Below are 10,838 nucleotides of genomic sequence, written 5' to 3' on the forward strand. Positions count from 1 at the left end.
CTTCCCAAATGACTAGCTTATATCAAGTTGACATAAAACTAGCCAGTGCAAAAACTTAACACATAGATTTTCTGAATTCTGCTCTTTCAAATTAAAGAAATAACACAAAAGAATGTCTTATATGCTGAATACTATCACTTGGGGCTTTATTACTCATGTGAAGGGAAAGAGAATCCTCTTGCCTAGGGGACTTTGGTAAGGCCACAAAGCATCTTCCAGAATTTTCTGAAAACTGAGATCCTTTCTGAAAACCAGGAATTTTCTATGCCTGAATTTTAGACACTGACAAATCCTGCTAATAGCTAATTGCTTTCAGTAGTAAATTGCAACTAGAAAACATTGTTATCTCTATAATAAAATAGTATTATTAGGAGGGATGTTCTGTCATCTCTTAAATTCAACATGACCACTAGCATGAGTGTACTATGTTAGAAATATATAAATATATGCGTCCTTACATAGTCAAAATTTGTTGAATAACAGTAGATTAAACAAGATACATTGGCCTTGTTCTTAGCAGTTTCCCATGCCTAATTTCCCTAAATGTGTGTGTGTGTGTGTGTGTGTGTGTGTGTGTGTGTGTGTGTGAGAGAGAGAGAGAGAGAGAGAGAGAGAGAGACAGAGAGAGAGAGACAGAGAGAGAGAGAGAGAGAGAGAGAGAGAGAGAGAGAGAGAGAGAGAGAGAATGAATACAAGTAAGTTAAAGAGGCCACAGCAGAGTTTAAGGAGTTCAAAAAAGCCTCACTAGAGACAGAAGTACAGAGTCATAACAATGATTAGGTAAGATGTTGATGAAAGATTGAGGGCTGCTAGGAGACAAACACAACTGCAGGGCATTCAATGTTGATCTGATGCTTACAGTTGAGTGAAGCTACAGAGGCAAGTACAGAACAATGAAAGCGATAGCATCAAGGTGCAGGAACCTATTTGGATGGACTTAGATAGATGGACAAACTGTAATTTGTGTAGACCATGTCTGCCATAATTGAGCTGAAGCCCTTGGGGTATTCAAGAGTTCTTTGGCAGTCAGACCTTTGAGGCACAGATTGGGTGGTCAGGTGGTAGGTTGATATAGCCATTGCCATCACAATGCTAAGTGTCCTTCTCTTTATGGTATTTAGGTGAGTCTGTTTCATGCTTTTTAGTTGTGAAGTGCTGGATAAGTTCTGAGGCTTATTTTTTCTCATATGGTTTTAACATGCCCATGTAGTAATATGTTTCCAATCTACTTTGAAAAGCTTATAAGTGATGTCTTTTTTACTTTTTTTAAAAAATAGTCACACTTTTTTCTTTTCTTTTTTATTTATTTGTTTATATATTTTACATCCCATCAGCAGTTTTCCTCCTCTTCTCTTCCCAGTCCCTATGCTCACCCTACCTCCTTTCCCCATCCTCCAATTCACTCATCCTTTTATTTCTGTTCAGAAACAGGCAGGCCTCCCATGGATATCAACAAAACATGGCATATTAAGCTGCAGTAAGACTAAGCCCCTCCCCATGTATTGGTTGGGCAAGGTGACCCAGTATGAGGAATAGGGTCCCAAAAGTCAGCAAAAGAGTCAGAGACAGCCCCTGCTACCACTGTTAGGAGTCCCACAAGAAGACCAAGCTACACAACTGCAACATATATTGCAAAGTGCCTAGGTCAGTCCCATACAGGCTCTCTAGTTGTCAGTTCAGTCTCTGTGATACTCTATGATCCCAGGTTAGTTAATTCTGTGAATTTTCTTATGGTGTCATTGACCCCCTCTGCCTAGTATTTTTAAGAATAAGATATCATTCTGTGTCTCATTGGTAGTGCTGGGCAGAGGATGGTGTCCTTGTCTTTAATGAGCTTTCTATGGTCCCATGTTGGGTGCCAAAATGTTGTTGGTTGTTTTTTCACTTGGGGGGGGGAACTGCCCAGCTCCCAAATAAATCACACATGGAGGCTTATTCTTAATTATAAATGCCCAGCCTTAGCTTGGCTTGTTTCTTGCCAGCTTTTCTTAACTTTAAATTATCCCATCTACCTTTTGCCTCTGGGCTTTTTCCTTTCTCTTACTTCTGTATATCTTACTTTCACTCCTACTCCATGGCTGGCTGTGTGGCTGGCCCCTAGCATCCTTCTCTCCTTGTTCTCTTGCTTTTTCTTCTTTTTCTCCCAGGTTTATCCTTCTATTCATTCTCTTTACCTGCTAGTCCCACCTATCCTTTCTCCTACCTTGCTAGTGGCCATTCAGCTCTTTATTAGACCATCAGGTGTTTTAGACAGGTAAAGTAACACAGCTTCACAGAGTTAAACAGATGCAACATAAAAGAATGCAACACATATTTGCATCATTAAACAAGTGTTCCACAGCATAAACAAATATAACACATCTTAAAATAATAATCTACAACAATAGTCCTTCCCCATTTTTACTCAAAATGGAGCCAACTAATGCTTGTAAAATGGAGTCAACTCAAATAACCAACACAGACTGAAAACCATCATTTTACACTCCATAGAGCTATTTACTGCAGGACACAGAGTTATTTCAACACCCACGTGAAAGGACAGTCTTACTACAAATGCCACTAAATGCAAACATTGCCTCACTCCTTTCAATAGGTTTCATTTTCCCACTCCCAACTCTAAGGGCTAAAAGATGACCCCTGACTTACAGAGGAGAAAACAGAACAAAAACAGACTTATAGAGGTGAAGCCACTTGCCAAAAAAAAAAAAAAAAAATGCCTACAGTTAGGAGAGGCCAAAGACGGGTTTCACTGATGATCCGATGAACACCAATTCCCCACACTTCCAGCTGTGCCTCTCCCCTTGGACTCCCACAGCAGTAAGTTTTTTTCCTTTGCCAAAGTATCACTTTGAATTGCTCTTCATTTTCTGGTGCTCCTGCCCCAGGTCTTGTGTGATCTGTTTATCTTTCTTGATTAACATTTTCTTTTCAGTTTTTTTTAAATGCGAATTCTAACTTCAAATATCCCTGAAACCCACAAACTGACAGACTGACATAAATCTTAAGGATTTTCTTCCTTCCTCTTCTGAGTTTAAGCCTTTGTCTACTTTATTCTCCAACAACAGTAGAACAGTCACTATTCTGGAAGTAAGGTGAAGCCTGAGGGAAAGGATCGTTGTGCTCTTGGAGTGAGACACGTGGACCATAGCATCTTCTGGGATTCTTCAGAGAAACATCCATATTCTTCCAGTATCAGTGAATACTTTGAAAAATCACGATTTTAATGGAATTGCTTTGAGTTTCTCTCCATTTAATTTGATGTTGGCTGTTGGCTTGCTGTAAACTGCCTTTATTATGTTTAGGTATGTTCCCTGTATTCCTGATCGCTCCAAGACTTTTATCATGAAGGGGTGTTGGATTTTGTCAAATGCCTTTTCTGCATCTAGTGAGATGATCATGTGGTGTTTTTCTTTGAGTTTGTCTATATGGTGTATTACATTGATGGACTTTCATATGTTGAACCACCCTTGCATCCCTGGGATGAAGCCTACTTGATCATGGTGGATAATTGTTATGATGTGTTCTTGGAGTCTGTTTGCCAGTATTTTATTGAGTATTTTTGCATCAATGTTCATGAGGGAGATTGGTCTGTAGTTCTCTTTCTTTGTTGTATCCTTGTTTGGTTTGGGAATCAAAGTTATTGTAGCCTCATAGAAGGAGTTTGGTAATGTCCCTTCTGTTTCTATTATGTGGAATAATTTAGAGAGTATTGGTATTAACTCTTCTTTGAAGATCTGGTAGAATTCTGCACTGAAACCATCTGGTCCTGGGCTTTTTTTGGTTGGGAGACTTTTAATGACTGTTTTTATTTCCTTAGGGGTTATTGGACAAAAGACTGCTGGCAATGGTCAAGAGACAGCCGAGACTGACCTACTCTGGTGATGAGATGGCCAAACACCCTAATAGTTGGGCCAGAAACCCCATCCAAGGACTGAGGAATCTGGATGCAGACATCCACAGCTAGGCCCCCGGGTGGAGCACTGGGAGTCTAATTATCGAGAAAGAGAAGGGTTTATATGAGCGAGAATTGTTGAAACCAAGGTTGGATAAAGCACGGGACAAATAGCCAAACGAATGGAAACACATGAACTATGAACCAAAGGCTGAGGGGCCTCTAACTGGATCAGGCCCTCTGAATAGGTGAGACAGTTGATTGGCTTGATTTGTTTGGGAGGCATCTAGGCAGTGGTACCAGGTCCTGGGCTCACTGCATGAGATAGCTGTTTGAAACCTGGGACTTATACAGGGACGCTTGGCTCAGTCTGGGAGGAGGGGACTGGACCTGCCTGGACTGAGTCTATCAGGTCGATCTCAGTCCTCGGGGGTTGCCTTGATCTGGAGGTGATGGGAATGGGGGGTGGGCTGGGGGAAGAGGAGGGGGGCAGGAAGGGGGAGAACAAAGGAATCTGTGGTTGTTATGTAGAACTGTATAGTATTGTAAAATAAAATTAAAAAAAAGAAAAAAGAAAAATCACGGCTTGGGTTTGGCTATGGCAACACATCATCCCTCAACCTCCTACACCATCCTCAGCACCCAGAACCCCAAGGCTCAAGTTATCTGGATGAACCATCCTTGCCCATATCCTGTACCAACACAAATCACCATATTTCCAAGTTTTATATGTACCTGGATGTATTCCTTAGCTATTACCTTGTAAATTATTCCTCTGTTAAGTGGTTAATAGCTTATATTGGCATGACTTATTTTTTTCCTTCCCAGAGGAAAATGCCTTTGACATGAGTCTCACAAAAACAACTCCAAATGCAAGACTTCAGGGCTAAGAGGAGCCTCAAAAATGTGAAAAGTCTGATTAAATAGTTCTTGGAATTTTGGAACCCAGAACTGAGAAATCAAGCTTCTCCCTCTCCATGAAGTCATCATTTTATAGTTAGAAAATGAAAGCACATAGACAGGAGAAATTAGCTCCAAACAAGCTAAAAGGAAGCCTAGGTCTCCTATTCAGTGACTTTTAATCAACACAAACAATTTTATTACATTTCTCCACTTTATGACAAGTCAATAGGACTTTATTCCTACCTTAGCTCTGACACTTTCAATAATTATTCAAATAGCATAAAGTAGAACTTATTATCACCATCATCATAATTATTATTGTATAGTGCTAAGCAACAAATAGGCCAAGAAACAATGCTCTTCAGTACAGTACAATAAATGAATTTACTTCCACAGCAAAACGTAAATCCTGGCACTGGAGAGATGGTCTAGTATTTCAGAGTGCTTACTGCTCTTGCAGAAGACCCACGTTAGTTCCCAGCACCCTTATGGTGTCTCACAATCACCTGTAACTCCTGTTTCAGGAGATCTGATGCCCTCTTCTGAACTCCATTGGCTCCTAGATACAAACGGTACTGCACATGGTACATATGCATACACTCAGGCACACAGACACACAGACACACACACACACACACACACACACACACACACACACACAGAGAGAGAGAGAGAGAGACAGAGACAGAGACAGAGACAGAGAGACAGAGACCCAAAAAATAATCAAAACCTATATAAATTCACAATAACAATTCTGTCTTCATATTTTTTTCTGTTAAAAATGGAAGGTTTCATGAATATAGATCAATTCAGTTTAAGGCCACTTAAACCACAATGAAGCCTCTGTGACCCCAGAACATAAAGCAGCTTGTCTGTTCTGTACTAATGTGACACTATTAACGCTTGACTTTCATCTTTTGTCATGTAGCTAGGAAAATGCTGAGTGAAGGATATGCTCCCTCTCTGTTGCGCTTTTTGTCACCCAAATTCCAAATGTACCTTCAAACTCCAACGCTTCCACCAAAGTGGTGAGTACAACAAAGAAGAGAAGAAAACTCAGATGAACGAAAAGAAAAAAGCCAATAAGAGAATCAGAGTTTGAATCGAGGGCTGGAAACAGATAGGAAGGAAGGATCAGCACCTAGGAGGAAAAAAAACAACAACCAAAGTTGATGATATGAGCATTTGAGATGTTGTTGATGTGACTAATAAGGAGCCCTGATGAAACTCCTAAAAGAAGGAGCTATAGTTGGCTGGCTAAGGGCATGTGGGAGGCAAGTTTGGCACTCGCTGTGTTAATTATTGCCAGACCAGAAGTTTTTGCAGATCAATATCTCCAGAATTCCAATCTCTGACTCCCCCCTTGTTCATTTCCTGTCCACACTCCAAAGTCAGATAAAGAGGTCTCATTCGGGTGATACTTGTCCTCTTCTTATCAAACTCAACAGAAAAGAGTTGGCTATTGAAGCATACTCAATCTCATTGTACTGTCTAGAGAGATTAGTGTCTAGCATTGGGTCAAGGAAAGAGAGTGGTCTACTTTTCTAATTTCTTATATATTCTACCCACTGGGACCTGAAGCAATTCTTCAGTCACTGAACTAATGGATATTTGTCAACTGGGAACATGTTCTTGGGAAAGCTTACAGAATATTCAACCACACTAAACTCCCCATTGTAATTTGTTTCTTATCCTGATGTTTTCTTCATACAAAGTATAAAGGAAAAGTGAGATTTAAAAGTCTTTGGAAAAGACTGCATTTGAGAAATCACTGAGATTGACATTACATTTTTTCATATAATTTATTATAGTTATACTTATGCAAGTGTACACTTTTGGAACAAAACAGTTATCATAGATTCATGCAAGATATCAAAAGGTTACTGATAAAAATGTCAGTGGTTTTATTCCAAAATGTAGATAAATAAGTCTGGAGTTTCTTATACAACTACTCCCAAACAATTTGGAAAGAAAAACTTTTGATGAGAACCCCTCAGAATTATAAAGACTTACTGAGATTTTCTGTGTCTCTTGGAACATCTAAATTTCTGCTTCTAGTCTTACTTAAGTATACTCAGAACTATTATGTGAAACAAAATGATTTAAAGGACTATGAAGCCAGTATGTGCAGTGATTTAGAACATATTAGAGTCTAGGGAGAAAACAGAAATTGACAATCATATATCTACTTTATAAATCCCTATGAAATCTAATTAGGCAGTTCCTGTATAAACAGAGTAAAAAGAGAGGCTAGCCAAAGACTTGGAAATTGGAAAATATCCTTAAATCCTTTATTATAAATGAGTCTGGTATTTTCAACATGACTTGTTCAAACTCTTCATCTTGGTAATGATCCTAGAGTCAAATCAAAGGACACTGACAAGAAAATATTATGTCTCTTTTTTAATACAAAACTAAAGCTTCACAAATGATTAGTTAAATATCTATGGATACTATTTTACTGTTTTAAAATAACAAATCCCCAGATATAATGGTCTTTACTTTGTAATACTGATAACTAAAAGCATATGAGAGCATCATAATACCAAATTCAAACAAGGCATTTCACGTGTGCTCTCACAAAGATTAACCTTGTGAAACTAGATTTGGGTCACACAGAGAGAATGCAGAAACAAGCACCAAGTGTTCTCCTTAAATAGAATCTGTCTACTAAAAATTACCAGTTTTTAATATGGTGATATCCCTGGAACCCTTTAAAAATCAAATTTTTCCTTTGAAAAGGAAAGAAAATGAACCTACAGGAATGTATGGGGGAGTGAGAATGAACAGATTCTAAAGGCTTATAGACTTCTGAAACTAATTTGTAAAAACCCGTGCTAAGAACTCTTGATCCTCAATAAAAGCCCTGGTAGACAGCAATGGCTATATGTACTTCGGCAAAATGTGAACTCTGTCAGTCGTCAAGGCCTGAGCGGCTCCTCTTACTTGCTGGGAGCTGAGACCTCTAGAAGACACAACACAATGGCTCCCATTAGCCTGCAGTTGCTGATAGAGGACAAGGAAATTGTATTTTATTCAGGTCCCTAAAAAAGTGTCACTTGAACGTTGCAGGCTAGCATTGAAGTTTGTCCACTAAACAGTGATCATGCACCCTCCATGTTCTAACCTCGTCTAAGAATCCCAGCAGCTGACATAGAGATGGCTTGTGTTGGTTTAGGAAGCCTGCTTAGACATTGGGTTGGCTTTTTCCAGTCCTTTTGAAGAAGGCTACAGGAGCAAAACCATAGCAGTGAGATAGAGAAAAATCTTCGAGCATGCAATCTTCACTCTAAGGCTTTCATGACAGCTCTTGGGGTAAAATCTGAACTTTGCAGTGAGTGGGTAAGAGGAGATGACAGAATCCAACCCTTCATCAGATGAGAGGAAGAAATAAGAACTCAGATTCCACATGAGTAAGGTGCAATAGTCACCAGCAGGGTTTCTTCAAGTAGGTCTGTTCGTAGCACCCATGGGACATGGGGCAACAGAGCTTCCAGCAGAGTGAGAGCATCAGGGATGGCAGAGCCTAGGATAGGGATGGCACATTACATTTCATGAAGGAAAAGATGGAGAATGAAATAGATATATGTTGTTGTTTGCTTTTGTTCTTTTGGGGGGGGGCGGGCTGCTACCTAGCTCCCAAATAAAAAACACACAGAGGCTTGCTCTTATTTGTGAATGCCTGACCTTAGCTTGGCTGGTTTCTAGCCAGCTTTCCTTAACTTAAATTATCCCATCTACCTTTTGCCGCTGGGCTTTTTCCTTTTCTCTTACTTCTTAAATCTTACTCCTATTCTGTGGCTGGCTGTGTAGCTGTGTGGCTGGGTGGCTGTGTAGCTAGGTGGCTGTGTAGCTGGGTGGTTAGCCTCTGAAGTCCTCCTCCCTCTCTGGCTGCTTCTTCTCTCTCCTCCATCTCCTTTCTTCTTCTCCTCCCAGATTTCTGCTTCTATATGTTCTCTCTCTGCCTGCCAGCCCCACCTATCCTTTCTCCTGCCTTGCTATTGGCCATTCAGTTCTTTATTAGACCATCGGGTGTTTTGGACAGGCAAAGTAACCCAGCTTCACAGAGTTAAACAAATGCAACATAAACAAAAATAGCACACCTTAAAAGAATATTCCCCAACAGATAAAAATATACAGGGACCCTAAATGACCAAAGCTGTCATGACAAAATACAACAGACTGAGTGACTTGGGCCGCAGAAATTAATTTTCTCACATTTCTGGAATTTAGGATCCAAGTTCAGGGTAGTAGCAGGTTTAGTTTGCCCTGAAGCCTCTCTCCTTGATGTCCAGATTGCTAGCTTGTTCCTTTCCCTAAGCACAGTCACCCTTAGTGTCTCTGTATGTATTCAAGCCTCCTCTTCTTATAAAGACGGTAATACTAAGACTAAATTAGGGTCCACCATATTGACCTCCCATTAATTTATCACATTACTTGCCTCTTTTCAAGTTCCTATCTCCAAATACACTCACACTGCTCAATATTGGGGTTAGAAGCCTAGTGATGAGTTGGGGGAGAAAGTAAATGTTGACTCAAATAGGAGGGAAATACAAGTTTTTACTGCAGCCAAGCAACACCTCTTATTTACATCACCCCACATACACACACACCCCAATTGCTTTTCCCTCTGGAGAACAGATTCTAAGGCCTAAAGACTTTGGATAAAATGATGGCACACACACACACACACACACACACACACACACACACACACACACACACACACACAAGCACACATAGATCCCTCCAGCTATCCCTCCAAGACACCCTAGTGATCAGAAGAACATCAGGTCCTAGGATGCACAGCCAACCATGCAAATTAAATGTAGCCATAGTCTCGGAAGTTACCTATGAGTTTACATCTCTAAGGTGAGAATCTCTCTACACAGGAGTCAGGTGCTCTCTGAAGTCTTTGGGGCAATCTTCATTCCCCAACCAGAGAAGAAAACAGAGAAAGAGAAATTTCACTTCAGTATTGAGGGTAAGATGAATGAATCTGCCAGGACTCTGGTAGTGTGGCTCTTAAGCACAGTAGGAAATAAGCAAATCTACCACATTGCTACTGGAAGACAGAATGATGTCGTCTCACAGGGAATGTGGAGGAAACAGACTTTAAAAACATTCTAGTCTTTCTCTCAATTCATAGAGAATATTTGTTTTGATTAAGCTTATCTCAGTTACATTTGTGGGAACCCCCTGTTTTGTTGTCTGTTCCTAGGACCTCCTATTTTTAGGCACGTTGCGTCTGTACACAGTAGGTCAAAGTCATGAGACTCGCTGACCTACCACACAGATGAGGCCTGTGGCTGCTGAAGTCACTTCAGCTGCTTGCGCTTCTGCTTCCTCGTGAGCAGTTGTGGAATTGGGCTCACCACAGGGCTATACCTTTCAGCTGTCAGGCAGGAGTCACCAAACAAATCAGGTGACAAACAGTTCTCAGTTCTGGGAACACAGCGGGGAAGTCCTACCTCCCCCCAGGCACCCTCCACAGCCTGCCTCATAGTCACCACATAGAACTCGGTAGTTCCCACCACCACGGATGGTGCCATTACAATCACATAAGTAATTTCTCTGTGGAAATCTTTGCCTTGGGGCATTATTTACAGCTCTTCCAGGATTTGTCTTAAAGCTTGTTCACTTAGTTTTGTGAGAAATTAGTCACACCCTAATTGTTTCTGACAACGCACCAGAAATCTGCCCAGGCACCATACGCTGGAGACAGAATCAGCAGACCGTCCAAAAGTGCTCCTTACCCTTTCTACTTCTTCCTTGGCTGCCTCCTTTCACAATGTACAAAGTCTGTTTACAACAACAGTTATAGTGCTAGTGTAGTATAGTAATAATAATCACAATAAAATGAGGGAGCATTACTGGTCTTCTTTCTCCTTTATTTTTTGAAGAAAAAAACATACAACTTATTCTGATAATGATTTTCCCTCCCCCAGATCCTTCCCACCTCCCTACCCACCCAACCTTATGTTCTCTCTCTCTCTCTCTCTCTCTCTCTCTCTCACACACACACACACACACACACACACAC

This window comes from Peromyscus maniculatus, chromosome 15, assembly GCF_049852395.1.
Source record: "Peromyscus maniculatus bairdii isolate BWxNUB_F1_BW_parent chromosome 15, HU_Pman_BW_mat_3.1, whole genome shotgun sequence".
NCBI classification, from domain to species: domain Eukaryota; kingdom Metazoa; phylum Chordata; class Mammalia; order Rodentia; family Cricetidae; genus Peromyscus; species Peromyscus maniculatus.